The sequence below is a fragment of the Pleurodeles waltl genome, chromosome 6, assembly GCF_031143425.1.
Source record: "Pleurodeles waltl isolate 20211129_DDA chromosome 6, aPleWal1.hap1.20221129, whole genome shotgun sequence".
Lineage (NCBI taxonomy): Eukaryota > Metazoa > Chordata > Amphibia > Caudata > Salamandridae > Pleurodeles > Pleurodeles waltl.
Window position 1 is genome coordinate 141,985,877 of NC_090445.1, and position 14,188 is coordinate 142,000,064.

A 14,188-nucleotide genomic window follows, 5' to 3' on the forward strand; every position below is an offset into this window, starting at 1 on the left:
TTCTTCCTGTACATATTCTGATAGCTGTCTGACATCCTTAACATGCTTTACCAGAACTGGCCCATGTTAACCATTTTCAAGATTCTTTGGAGAGGCCAAGAATTGAAAGTCTTACACAACATCGATCCCGCATACCTCAACAACTGCATCAGCTTCCACCATCTTACCAGACATCTCCGCTCAGCTGGACTCTTATTCACACTCATCCCCTGCATAGGCAAAATCAGAACACACCGTTATGCCTTAGCCTACCTCGATCCTAAAAGCTGGAACAACCTGCCCCAACACATCAAGGCAGCCTCCTCAGTTCTCGATTTCTGCAAGAAGTTAAAGATGTAGCTCTTCAATCAGGGTTGTCGTCCACTTGACTGAGACTGCTTCTGCTTCAGCAACAGGATACCCTCCCGGCGGATAGTGCACACTACAAGTACACATAACACAACAATGTGTCTGTAATGAGAACACCTTTATGACCCCTGATAAGTGCTCAACTCAAAAGTTCTCACTACTGCCCTGTCCTAAACATGTCCAACAGCCTGAACTCACCCAGATAAACATGTGGAGGCAGGAACTGTTGGACATATTTAATGCTTTAAGATACAGTGCAGTCTTTGTCCTTAAATATTTCAAACGTACACGTTCAGAATTGTTTTGTAAACCTTGCTTTCTCACAAAATTCTTTATTAAAATTAGGTTTTAAGTGGGCCATTTGGTCCTCTTTAAAACAGATATCCGGGGGGGGAGGACTTCTCTAAACCCCTCTTATGTCTGTCATTGTCTTTGTAAAACTTATCCCCAACCTTTACGTGCCGCCAGTTTGAAATGTCACTAGTCTCACTGCTAGAGACATAGCACTCAGACTCGTCAGGGAAGTTGTGGTCGACAGATCTTACTCCTTTCTTTCATGTGCACAAGGTCTCATACTCATGAAGGCAAATAAAGAGATGCATGAAAAGTTTTGATACGTTTATTGAAGCGATTGCATCCTAGTATATAAAACATGAACTGCGATTATAAGGAGCATTAAGCATATCATAATGATGATTGTGACCATTAGTGTGAAAAATATAAACAGACCCAATATCCTGGAATATGCATGTATCTAGTGTCCTCTACCTACCCCCTAATTTCTAAACCTGAGAGCATGTTGATGTGTAGCCTTTCTGCTTGTCCTGGACTAAAAGAGGAGTCCTGACCCCATATCTGAAGAGCGACAGTAGTCTGTTATTCTGCTGGCAATTCTCATGGTTAGCTGGAAGACAAAACCTGGAAGCATGCAATGGCTTTGGCTCAAATCCCCTCTGCACTATTTCAGCCTATGTGGTGTTTTTAAAATACAGCTGTCAGGGCACCCATGAATATGTAATTCAAAGTGAGTAATGTATCAAAATGTAATGTATAATGGCATTAATACCACGGAGAGTTTCAAGCTCAATTTATTCTTCAACAGAAAAGTTCATCATAGTAACCACAGAATTGTCCTTTGACATCAATGTTCATGTAGTAAACACAGTATTGAAGTCAGTATCCATGTAGCACATACAGCCACAGCCAACACGTGTTTCGTCCTATGAGAACATTACTCTCACGGACTCGATCAGGGCTGAAAATAAATGAGAACAGTCACTACTTCATAACATGTGTACAGAACCATCAAGAGCAGACCATAAAATATATCTTATCATGACAATTTGTGAGATCCTAAAACGAAAACATGTAATTTGTGACTTCTTGTGATCATTCATCTGGTGGGAACTAACATATAGTCCCATCACCACAATAAAATTATTAAAATTATCACAAAATATGATAACATTGCCTATAAAGTTAAAGCACAAAATGGGAATATATATGTGACTAACTCATGTGTACAAAGTTTATCACAATATGAGTGGGCATGTTTCCAAAGTCCAAAGAAAAGTCACCCCAGACACCCAGTCAACACCAAAGTGCGCAATGTAATAATAGCTTACCCAGTGTAAGATAACAGAAACACCACCAGAGCCCTTCATAATAGACAGTGAAAAACCCATAATTCGAAACATACCTTAACTCAAATTATATCTACGTGTATAACCAGTATCATTAAGAACCGTCCAGAGTCTGTGGAAAATAATCATAGACCCACTATATAATCAACTAAGTCTCCTGCATGTCTAAATAGAAAAACGTCCCCAAATGAGGGTACAAGCAAATATGACCAATGGTCCCAGACTGACCTGAGTAAAATATATATAATATCCAACATTAGGATGCAAATGAAGTATTCAAGAACCGTTTCCTAAGTATGCAGAGTGAAGAAAGAAATCGGAAAGAAAAATTATTATATGCTGCAATTTAGGCATGCTAAATATAAATGAACATGATTAGGAAATATCCCCAAAAGTAATACTGAGACATCAAGTCACCAGGTCCCCAATGACCAAATTCAGTATCTCACCTATCGTGTACGTAAGTATCCATCATCAAGAAAGGCAACGACCGCGGTCGAAATCCCCCCGCGGCGTCCTCTGTATCGGTAATTAATCTCGAACGTCGAACCAACGGAGGAGGATTGAAATTTAAAGCCTCCGCGCGTTGGTAGTGAAGTAATAGAAAATGGACTAACCCATAAGTATGGGCGCCATCTTAGAAAAGGAGAGAAGGACCAGCCTTCAACAGGACACGAGAGGAAAAGAAGGACTATCTCCCGTAATGGGCGCCATTTTGGAACTGCATATACCCCGAGCTTGATGTATGTTAATAATCGGTATATACAACAAATACATAACGAATCAATAAGTATCCTCCCAAATTCTTATTGGCCTAAGTCATGCAATACAGCAATAACTGTAAGGAATTCTTTAAGTTGCATACCGCCACCATCCGTGTCAAGATAATGGCCTATGGGGAGAATTCCTTCCCCCAAGATATCTGGTTGTAACCATAATTGTTTATTACCGCATCTAACAAGATATATGTAGGTGAAGTAGGAGTATCCCTCGCACAGCCCAACTGAATAGATTAATACGAAAAACCCAGAGGTCTATACGTGAGTGTTTGGTGTGAAAGGAGAAAGGGGAAAAGTACACGTGAGCGTGTCATGCCCCACTCATATTATGTATAGACAACACACTGTCAAGTATACCTAAAACATATAGATTACACCATGGTTTGGATTACAAACAAGCAAGCCTGAGACAGTTAATGATGATCTACCATTGCATTACTATGTATTCCTATTCTAACACAATATATGTATCTGATCTCTCCAAATGAGTGTTTATGCATGCCGCAAATACAGAGTATATGTCCCTCTGAGTTGGGCATCAGTCAGTATAATCAATTCACATAGCATTTGACCCAGTGACTTGTGTATAGATGAGACACAATATAATCAAAAGACTACACTTGCAGTAGGTTTCATGAATAACACATGCTTAATGAACTTAGTAAGTCAGAATGAGAGGAGAGTAGATTGTAAAGATGATGCATAAATATCAGTGATTATTCTTATGTTCCCAAATAGTATTCCATTTCAAAGTTGGTATTGAGACCCTCCTCCACCGCTCTGAGTTTCAAAATCCAATAACATTCTTTTCTCCAGAGGGCTAGTTCCCTATTGCCACCTCTGGGGTCTCTATTTACCTGATCAAATCCAAAGAATTCAAAACCAACAATGTTTTTTTACTTATGGGTTAGTCCATTTTCTATTACTTCACTACCAACGCGCGGAGGCTTTAAAATTCAATCCTCCTCCGTTGGTTCGACGTTCGAGATTAATTACCGATACAGAGGACGCCGCGGGGGGATTTCGACCGCGGTCGTTGCCTTTCTTGATGATGGATACTTACGTACACGATAGGTGAGATACTGAATTTGGTCATTGGGGACCTGGTGACTTGATGTCTCAGTATTACTTTTGGGGATATTTCCTAATCATGTTCATTTATATTTAGCATGCCTAAATTGCAGCATATAATAATTTTTCTTTCCGATTTCTTTCTTCACTCTGCATACTTAGGAAACGGTTCTTGAATACTTCATTTGCATCCTAATGTTGGATATTATATATATTTTACTCAGGTCAGTCTGGGACCATTGGTCATATTTGCTTGTACCCTCATTTGGGAAGTTTTTCTATTTAGACATGCAGGAGACTTAGTTGATTATATAGTGGGTCTATGATTATTTTCCACAGACTCTGGACGGTTCTTAATGATACTGGTTATACACGTAGATATAATTTGAGTTAAGGTATGTTTCGAATTATGGGTTTTTCACTGTCTATTATGAAGGGCTCTGGTGGTGTTTCTGTTATCTTACACTGGGTAAGCTATTATTACATTGCGCACTTTGGTGTTGACTGGGTGTCTGGGGTGACTTTTCTTTGGACTTTGGAAACATGCACACTCATATTGTGATAAACTTTGTACACATGGGTTATTCACATATATATTCCCATTTTGTGCTTTAACTTTATAGGCAATGTTATCATATTTTGTGATAATTTTAATAATTTTATTGTGGTGATGGGACTATATGTTAGTTCCCACCAGATGAATGATCACAAGAAGTCACAAATTACATGTTTTCGTTTTAGGATCTCACAAATTGTCACGATAAGATATATTTTATGGTCTGCTCTTGACGGTTCTGTACACATGTCATGAAGTAGTGACTGTTCTCATTTATTTTCAGCCCTGATTAAGTCCGTGAGAGTACTGTTCTCATAGGACGAAACACGTGTTGGCTGTGGCTGTATGTGCTACATGGATACTGACTTCAATACTGTGTTTACTACATGAACATTGATGTCAAAGGACAATTCTGTGGTTACTATGATGAACTTTTCTGTTGAAGAATAAATTGAGCTTGAAACTCTCCATGGTATTAATGCCATTATACATTACATATTGATACATTACTCACTTTGAATTACATATTCATGGGTGCCCTGACAGCTGTGTTTTTGTCATTGTGAGTTTCCCTGGAAACATTAGAGGAGTTAGGAAGATCCTCTTGCCAGGAGCACCATGTTAAAATTGGAATGTTAATGCTATTATGTTGACTCACTGTGAGCGCCCAAATCCTATGACTTGCTTCCTATGTGCTCTCAATTTTCTTTTATGTGGTGTTTTTATAACAGACATGTGGTGTTCTAAGAACACACCTGTTGTGTTGCTATGTCTAAGGTGTGAGGCTGGACTCCGGGACTCTTGGAACAGTGATTCTAGGTAAATTATCACATACAGCCTTAAGCAATCGCACAGAGTGAAATGTATGCAAAGGGGTGATAAATGTAAAACACAAACACCAATGCTTTCTCAGAAACAACTGATTATGAGATAAAAATATGCAAGTTTAAATCAAGCCATGCTAAAATATAATAAAATGAATAAACAATTAAAATGTGTAGATAGGTAAAAGGGACCAGGCCTCAGACCTGGGGCTAAAATAAGGATGCCCAAGCACAGCACTAAAATAAACCCATGACAGGCCTTACCTATAGATTCTGGTGAGCCTCCAACTTCTTCAAAGGCCACATAAGGGCTGGAGCAAGACTTTGACTCCACACATGCCAACTCTGACCTGCTTCTCGTCAAATTGAGCACATGTGTCATGCACAAGCAGTTATCTAGGTCATTGAAAACCCTGCGGGAGAGTAGAATTGTGTCTTTGGGGCGTGTATCCCCTACTCCTTGTCAGTTGTAGTTTCATCCCCAACCTGTGCAAAACAGCACACCATACATGAAGCTCTTGATTAGAGGTCCTTATTCCTTAGCATAGGATGACACACTACTCACTGATTATGGCATAACCGTTAATAACCACACCTTAACATCTCCCAGGAAGTTGCACAATCCCTCTCCTGAGTCTGCCCAGAACAACAAGGTTCCTAGCTCACCTATGGGTATATTTACTAATATTTTATGCCATGTTTGTCACAAAAGTGACTCAAATCAACGCAAAATCTTTTTTACCTATTTACTTTCCAGTACAAAACTTATTTTCCCAGGAAAGTGCCCTAAAATTAATGCAATGCAGCGCAAAGCACTGCGTTACTTAGCGTCAAGGGAGTTGTATATGGACATTTCTATGCAACTACTCATGCCTTTTGACACAAAACCCTATCAACAAACAATAGTAGACAGTGTTTTGTGCCAAAAGTTAATGCCATGTGAAAGAAGGCATTAAAAGGAAAAATGTTTTAATTTCTCCTTTTTTTCCGACTTTGCATGCATGCTGCTCTGTGCAGCACACATACAGCATAGGTAAAACTTTAAAGTGTGTCTATGCACAGTATTTAGTACTGGAAGGGTACCACAACAAAACCTATACTAAACTCACAACCTTTCACCATGGCACGAAGGTGTGTATGTGGCACATGGCAGTATACTTCTGCGCCGGCTTTAGGGCAAGGGGAGGAGAGTTCCATATTTCTGTAAATATAGTGTTCTCCTACTTTTTCTTTCTTGCATCTCATCTCAGCGTAGATTTTTTACCCGCTGCACTGCATGAGAATCTAGTAAATCTGGGCCCTTGCCTCACAACAGTAGAGAGACTTGGGTGACGTTTACAAATATTGCATTTTGTAAAAGTTGCAAGATTTGTAAACTTTGCAAGACTTTGCTTGTGCAAGACAATTCTTGTAGAAATAGTTTTTACTGTAAAGGTTTCTCACAAAAACATTTTGAGAGAGAAGTCTTGTACTTTTGCTGAAGTTATTTTCAGTTGTTTTTCCTGAAAAACATATTTTTGCAAAGTTTATTTCTACAGTTTAACTTAATTTTGCAACGGAAAGACTGTGCAGCTTTGCATATCCCTAATTGACCATTTATTTTTTTAACTACTGGTATTTTGTACATAAAGGTAGACCACAAATTGTGGGTGTAAATTGTGTACCAAGGTTTTTCGACCTGTCTTAATTTGTTGATGCAACTTCTAGATCATTATCTGCTTAAAGGCTCACTGCATGATACCCAGAGAGGAAACAGAAAGAGTGACAGTCTCTCCTTTGCAACTCAGCTACCACCCTCCATTGCAAAAGTTAACCTGACACTGTTTTGAAATTGGCAATAGAAAGATAACTTTACAAACATAAATATAAATGAAATCATTCAAAATGTGAATTATCATTACACCCTGAAGGGATAGCTCTATGGCCAAATGGTACGGCCAACCTGTGAAAGCCCAACTCTGGGTCTGAGACACCTGCAACATTAACCCACTCACTATGTCGACTCTCAGTAATGACATCCTGCTCCCGCCCCCCTCCATGGATAAGGCTCATGACCTTACAGAGAACGAAATCAATTCCATGTAAAAAAATCATGGACACCCTTGTGCCCAAACAATTAATGAGAATCCTGACCAAATGATCTAACCCTTGGTTGAATTGTAACCTTAACGAGGAACACCTACACCTCAAACTCGCAGAAAGAGCATGGAGACATACCCACTCCCTATCCAACCTCAAACTGCTACAACAAAGGTGGAGTACCTACAATAAGCACATCAGGAACTCCAAAGTAGCTTTCTTTCAAAATCGATTAGACACAGCAACTAATCGACCACAAAAACTGTTCAAAATTATCAAACACCAGATGAATCACAAAAGCGATCCCCCTTCCTCCTACAATAAATGAGACCTTTGCCTCCTTCTCAGCTGAACAAACCAGGCTTATCACCAATCATATCCAGAATGCTATGTGGCTCCTACCATTCAAACCCTCTCTACACTCCACCCCACACCATCAGAAAGGATTTCCAAGACACCCACCACGCTCATCCAAAAATAACGCTACCTGGTCAAGTTTTAAAACCTTTGACAAAAAAGACTTCCTAAACCTATTGGCCTCTTTGAAAATTCCCACTGTTTCAATGACCCCTTTCCCTCCAAATTCCTCATTGACTCCATCCATCTACTCTTCCCATTATGGACCATGAGCATCAATGCCTCACTCACCCAAGGTTGCTTACCCAATTGCTTTAAACGTAGCCAAGTTACTCCTATTCCAAAAAAATCCAACTTTGACCAGTCTGACCCCAACAATCACCACCCTATCTCCAACATCCTAACCTTAGCCACACTCTTAGAAAAATGTTTGCACTTACAGCTTCACAATCATATTGAGCAATTCCAGCATCTTAACCAATGTCAATCTGGTTTCTGTTTAGGTCATAGCACCAAAAGTGCCCTTGTCCCATTTGTCAATGATGCCCTTGGCTCATTTGACCAAAATGACTCTTGCCTACTTATCCTACTTCACCTGATAGTTGCATTCAACACTGTTAATCATGTTACCCTTTTGAACCTTCTGGAAAACAGGATGGATCTCGCTGGCACCATACTAAAATGGTTCTCCTCTGTCCTTCCCAACAAACCTCAGTACATCCTAATCAACCACGCTCTTTCCAATCAGTCACCAGTGTTGCTCGACATACTACAAGGCTCTACTGTCTCCCCAACATTGTTTAACCTATATATGGAGTGACTAACAGAAATTTCAAACTCACCTGCATTTCCTACCACATGTACGTGATCGATACAAAACGCTATCTGAAAATTGCCTCTCCTGATGATATCAATATCCTCAAAACCAACCAGATAAAAATGCAAAATTTATGACACGTAACCACCTCAAACCTGATGCCATCAAAACCGAATTCTTGCTGTTCTCAGCACTCACCACCCCCCTAATATCAAAGACAGGCTCCCACATTTTACTGCTAAGAATTTTACCTCAAAAAGTATTGACTGTGCTACATCTCTAGGTATAACTTTGGACAAAGGCCTCACCATGAAAAAACACATTGGTGCCGCCACCAATGGAGCTAACCATCCATTATGTATTCTAAAGAAACGAAAACCTTACCTGCCCTTGTCAGACCTCAGTTCAAGCTCTTGTATTATCAAAATTGTATTACAATAGTGCTATCCTAGCGGGACAACCAAAAATCTCACTTGCTCCTCTGAAGGTTACTCTGAATGCAGCAGCTATGCTCATCACTGCAACACAAAAATGTGATCATATCACTCCTGACCTTCAATCACAGAAATGGCTACCCTATATGGATAAGATTCACCTTAAAAGTGCATGTATGACTCGTAAAGAGCAGCACCACAATACTCCCTCCTGCCTGACTCAGAAATTGACACTATCGGGTGGAAACAGACCTTCCAGAAGCACAAGCTCCTTACTACTCAAGCCACAAACATTTAAGAAAAAGAAAACCTACAACTGATCCTTCTCCGGAATAATCGCAAAATCTGGAACACTCGCCCTCCCGAGATCAGATGCAACCCATCCACATTCCTATTCAGAAAAGAAGTAAAAATTTTACAATGTAACAAATTTCTCTCACTCTGAGATCTCACCTCCCTCTCTTCCGGAGCGTCTCCTCCCTGCCTATTTTGTTGTTGACTCTGGTGACATCATTACCCATCCCCTCAAGTTCAGTGCTACTCTCTTTCCTGTGTCTCGCTGACACCTACACACAGCTCTGTTACCAATCGGTCTTTCCCCGACCTAGTATTATGTCTGGTCCTTTTGTTCTCAAACCCATATTTGTACATTGCCATGATTTGTATGATAATGTCATTTGTTCTTTCTTGTAAAGCACTCTGTCATCCAAAAGAGACTTGTTCACATGATATGTAATTCTAAAGTTATATAAACCAATAAAATAAAAAATGGGTCCTGGTTGTTTAGCTAATCACCCAGCTGCCAGGTATAATAGACATGCTCCTGTTACCCCATATAGTATGGAAAGCTGTACCAGTGTTGGCTATCACATTCCAGCCTTTGTGCTGTGAGGGAGTATCTGTCCACAATTAATGAAGATATGAACTTTAATGATTTCCTCCTGGGATCACATCCCACCAAAATTAATTATGCCATATTGGCAGTACATTATTTGCTATATAATGAAATGCTGAAATACTCAGAAAAAGAAGCTGCTGAAAGCTATACAGAAACTTATAGCGAAATGGTGCAAGCTACTTTAAAAGTTATTCACAATGGCGTGCAAACACCCTGAAATGAATATATGCTCTAAGTTCCATATTATAATCAATCCTTGACCTTCTAAAAGTGTTTTACAACATGGACATGCTCATTTGCGAGTTGGTACATAGCTAAATTGGGCACTGCAAACATTGAAAGCCAGGAAAGTGCCTTGGTAGCTCATAAACAAGAGTGTATAGTTTGAACTTTATAATCTATTACCCAAAGAAGAACGGCAAATAAGAAGTCACTTACAACATTTTGAGGGGATGAAAAGTACCCCATTTTCTATAGTAGAAGACCAACATATAACATGAGGCCTTAAGTTCAAAGATATTTTGGGGTTGCGAAGACTCTGATTATAATATTCTGTGAATACCACCAATTCACAAAATCAGAGCCTTTGTGACGGCAAAATAGCTTTTGGGTATGTTCAAAACCTAAATTGATAACTCCTTACTGATTTGCAAAATTTGCTTGCAGCTACCCAACGAATCGCAAATTGAATGAGGTGTGCTTAAGGCATCCGTTCCAATTTGCCATTTCCTATGGTATGTATTAATGGTTTGCAACACAATTGTGGTCGAAAATCATTGATAGGTCACCAGCACCTCAAAGGAGGTGGTAACCCACTCACAAATAGGAAGGGGTCCAACATTTTTTAGGAGTAGGTTGTGGGCGGATCCATCCTCGACTGCACCTCACAACCTCGCCTTGATGCCATCTCTTTCCCTGACTTTGGATCCTGTGAATCAAACCCCCTCCATGAACCACACCAATTTTGGTGCCATTACCAACACCTCTGGCACACGTATTTACGCCAATCCAAACATCACCAACCCCAAAAGTGAAGGCGATTATACTGTCAGATTCAGAGACCTACCTCTACTGCCTAGACCTACAAAATATGCACATTATGAACCAGACTACACCTCATATTATGATTTAAGCAATCTAGATGATGAGGATGACAATCAATACAATGAGGACAATATTTTTGATGACCTTCAGGATGGATGTGGTATGGGTACCTCCCCAGACATTGACCTCTCTACACCAAATCCAACCATGGTTACAGAAGAGTCCTCCTTCTTCACCACAGTGATTCAGATGGTGATTGAGTTGTTTAAGCTCATCCTGCTGACATAAGAAGTCAAAAATGCTCTCCTAACAGAGGTCTTTAACACTGCACAATGCACTCTAGAGCCTCTTTTCTCCTTTAATAAGGCTTTGACCAATGCACCTAGTGGGCCCCGGTCAATAGACTGGAAGTGACATAGACAAGGTCTCAGAGATCAAAACTCCTTCTTGCAACACCCCACCCCAGGTATACAGGTGTCAACAAGCTGATGGACCTCCAAAGCGTTCCCTACCACGCTGCCTCCCAGAAAATCAAAAATAATGGTGACATTCGCTAAACGGATCTTCTCATTGACAAGCCTCGCGCTCAGGTCAGTTAATACTACATGCCTCCTGGGCAAATATTTACACATATTGTAGACAAAGTGGTAGATACGTTTGCAATAGTCTCAGATGTTGCTTGCCAAACCTTGGAAAAGCTAACCATGGAGGGACAAAATGAAGCGAAAAAGTTTATTAAATCTGGTTTCAACACTACTGACTTTCTTGGTAGGACAGTCGACAACAGCATGGCACATAAGCACCACCCCTGGATCCGCTCCACAGACTTTTTGCACAATATCTAAGATTCTCTTATGGGCATGCTTTTCGACGGCTCTAGACTGTTGGGAGTGAAGGCAGACTCTGCCCTAGAGAGGTTTAAAGAGAGTAAAGCAACTTCCCACTCTCTGGCTTTAGCTCCGCCAGCACAGAAGTTCCTCCAACAGCAGTACCCCTTTCAAGAGTTCGGTGGAGTAGAGGCAGAGGTAATACCCACCTCAGCAGCAAAGGCCTCCCACTGCTTTTGAGGTTGAGGTGGGGGCTGAGGACCAAGCTGACAGCTTCCAAACTCCCACAAACATGCTACACAAACACCTGCTTCTCTCCCAGTGGCCGCTGCTAAACACCATTAACTTTCCCTTGGTGGCACACGCTTGGCCAGTAAGAGGTCACATCACACTCCACCTGTATGGCCGGAGGAGCATCCCATCTGGTCAATAGGTGCTTCAGTTTGTGCAAAAGGGATACTCTTACCTTTTCTGCACTACCCCCTCTGCATCATAACACCTCGTTGAGAACCACTTGTCTTTACTTCATGTAAAAGTTAAAACTCTCTTGTCCAGTAAACAAATACAAAGGGTGCTGGAATCAGAGTATAGGACTGGGTGCTACCCCTGTTACTTTCTGGTGCCGAAGAAGGAAGGAGGACTCAATCCCATTCTAGATCTTTGCCCTCAGAACTTCTTTCTCTGGAAGGAGAAGTTCAAAATGCTTACTCTGCCTCTATTTCTGTCTGTCATGGATCCAAGATACTGAAGTATGAAGCTGAATTTGCAGGATGCATATTTGAACATCCCTGTGCCACAGTCTCACAGATGTTACCTGCAGTTTCAGAAAGGCCAGGAGCACTTTCAGTTCACTGTGCTTTGGCTTCACCAGCACACCTTTGGTGTTCACAAAGGGGATGGTGGTGGTAGTAGCCCATCTGTGGAGGTTGAGAATACCAGTCTTCCCATACTTCTGTGACTGGCTGCTGAAGACAGTTGCAGGACCCCCAGACAATGGCCGGCGTGTTGACATTGTTGGACTTTTCCATCAAAGTGCCAAAGTCATGCATGGCTCCTTCACAATGGCTCCATTTTACTCACAACATCCTGAACACATGCTTTTCCTAGCCTTCTCTTCACCTCATTGAGTTCCCTACATTCGGGCTATGATCTAAACATTTCAGCCCTTGATCTGTGCCTCAGAGCTAGTATGATCTTTGTTTTTGTGTTTGTTGAGGGTGAGGTTGGAGAACAGGGTAAATCCAAGTGACTTGACATTCAGTGGAAGTAGAGGTTTGAAGCCATCAAGATTCATGTCAATGAGTCAGATTTGTAGTGTATTTTGTCACTTATTCCCAGCAGATAACAGGAATTCTGTCTTGGTTGCATTGTACGCGCTGAACATCTAGGTACGTATGATGTGTAAGCATTGTTTGAGCGGTATCTGAAGCAGAGGTGGCTTTCAAGTAGATTTGTGTATCATCAACATATTGGTGAGTTTTTAGGCTGTTATCTGTGAGTAGAGCACCCAGTCAGTCCATATATGGGTTGAAGATCCATGTATAGGTTGAAGATTACAGGAAACAGTATTGCATACTGGGGGACTCCAAAGGTGATAGGGAGCTTTTGTGAACTGGATGTGCCATGTGAAGGAAAGGCAGAAAAGAACTGTTGAAGGATATTGTCAGTGAATTCCATTAGAGACTCCAGGTGCGTATAAGAATGGAGTAGTCAACTGTGTTGAAGGCAAGTGAGAAGTCCAGCAGTAACAGAAGGCAGGTGCCATTTTCAACTTTGGTCAAGAGGGCATTGTCTATGATGTGTAAGGTAACAGTTTTGATAGTGTAGAGTGATCTGAAGCAAAACTGGTAGACATGCAGGAAATAGTTAGCTCTGATGCTGTCTTGAAGTTAAACATAGACTACCTTTTCAATGATCTTGCCGATGAATGATAGGTGAGTGATGGCCAGTATCATCAATCAGCCTCTAGTGTAAGTTTTTTTTAGGAGTGGGAAGATTTACAATCCAGATTCTATGTTATCTTGAGAGCTCCTGGGAAGATGCCTTGATTGAGGAAGGCATTGACAATGCTAAGTAGAAGTAAAAGAGTATCCCCACCCTATACATGTGTCCTTATACAACTCAACAATATATTTGTTACATAAAATAATTAATATAAAGCATTATGACTGTGACACTATTACCTGTAAATTATAGTCAAAGTACTGTTGAATAAAGCTTCTTGAATCATTCCTTCGATAGACTGTATGTTATTGTTAGGTCCCCAGCTCTGAAGGGTTGCAGGGGGACTTTAGGGTTTACTACTGGGTCTCTCTGCAGCATTTAACATTGTGGACAAAAGGGTGCACTTGACACAGCTGATCAGTGTATGTGGGCTAAAAAGGCATGCTACTGTGGTTCCACTTTCTTTGAGGACAGAGAAACACAGATCTTTAGCCTAACCCAGGATACCTAAGCTTTAGGATTAAACACTCTCATCGGTTTTGTTTAATGTGTACAACCAAAGCCTCT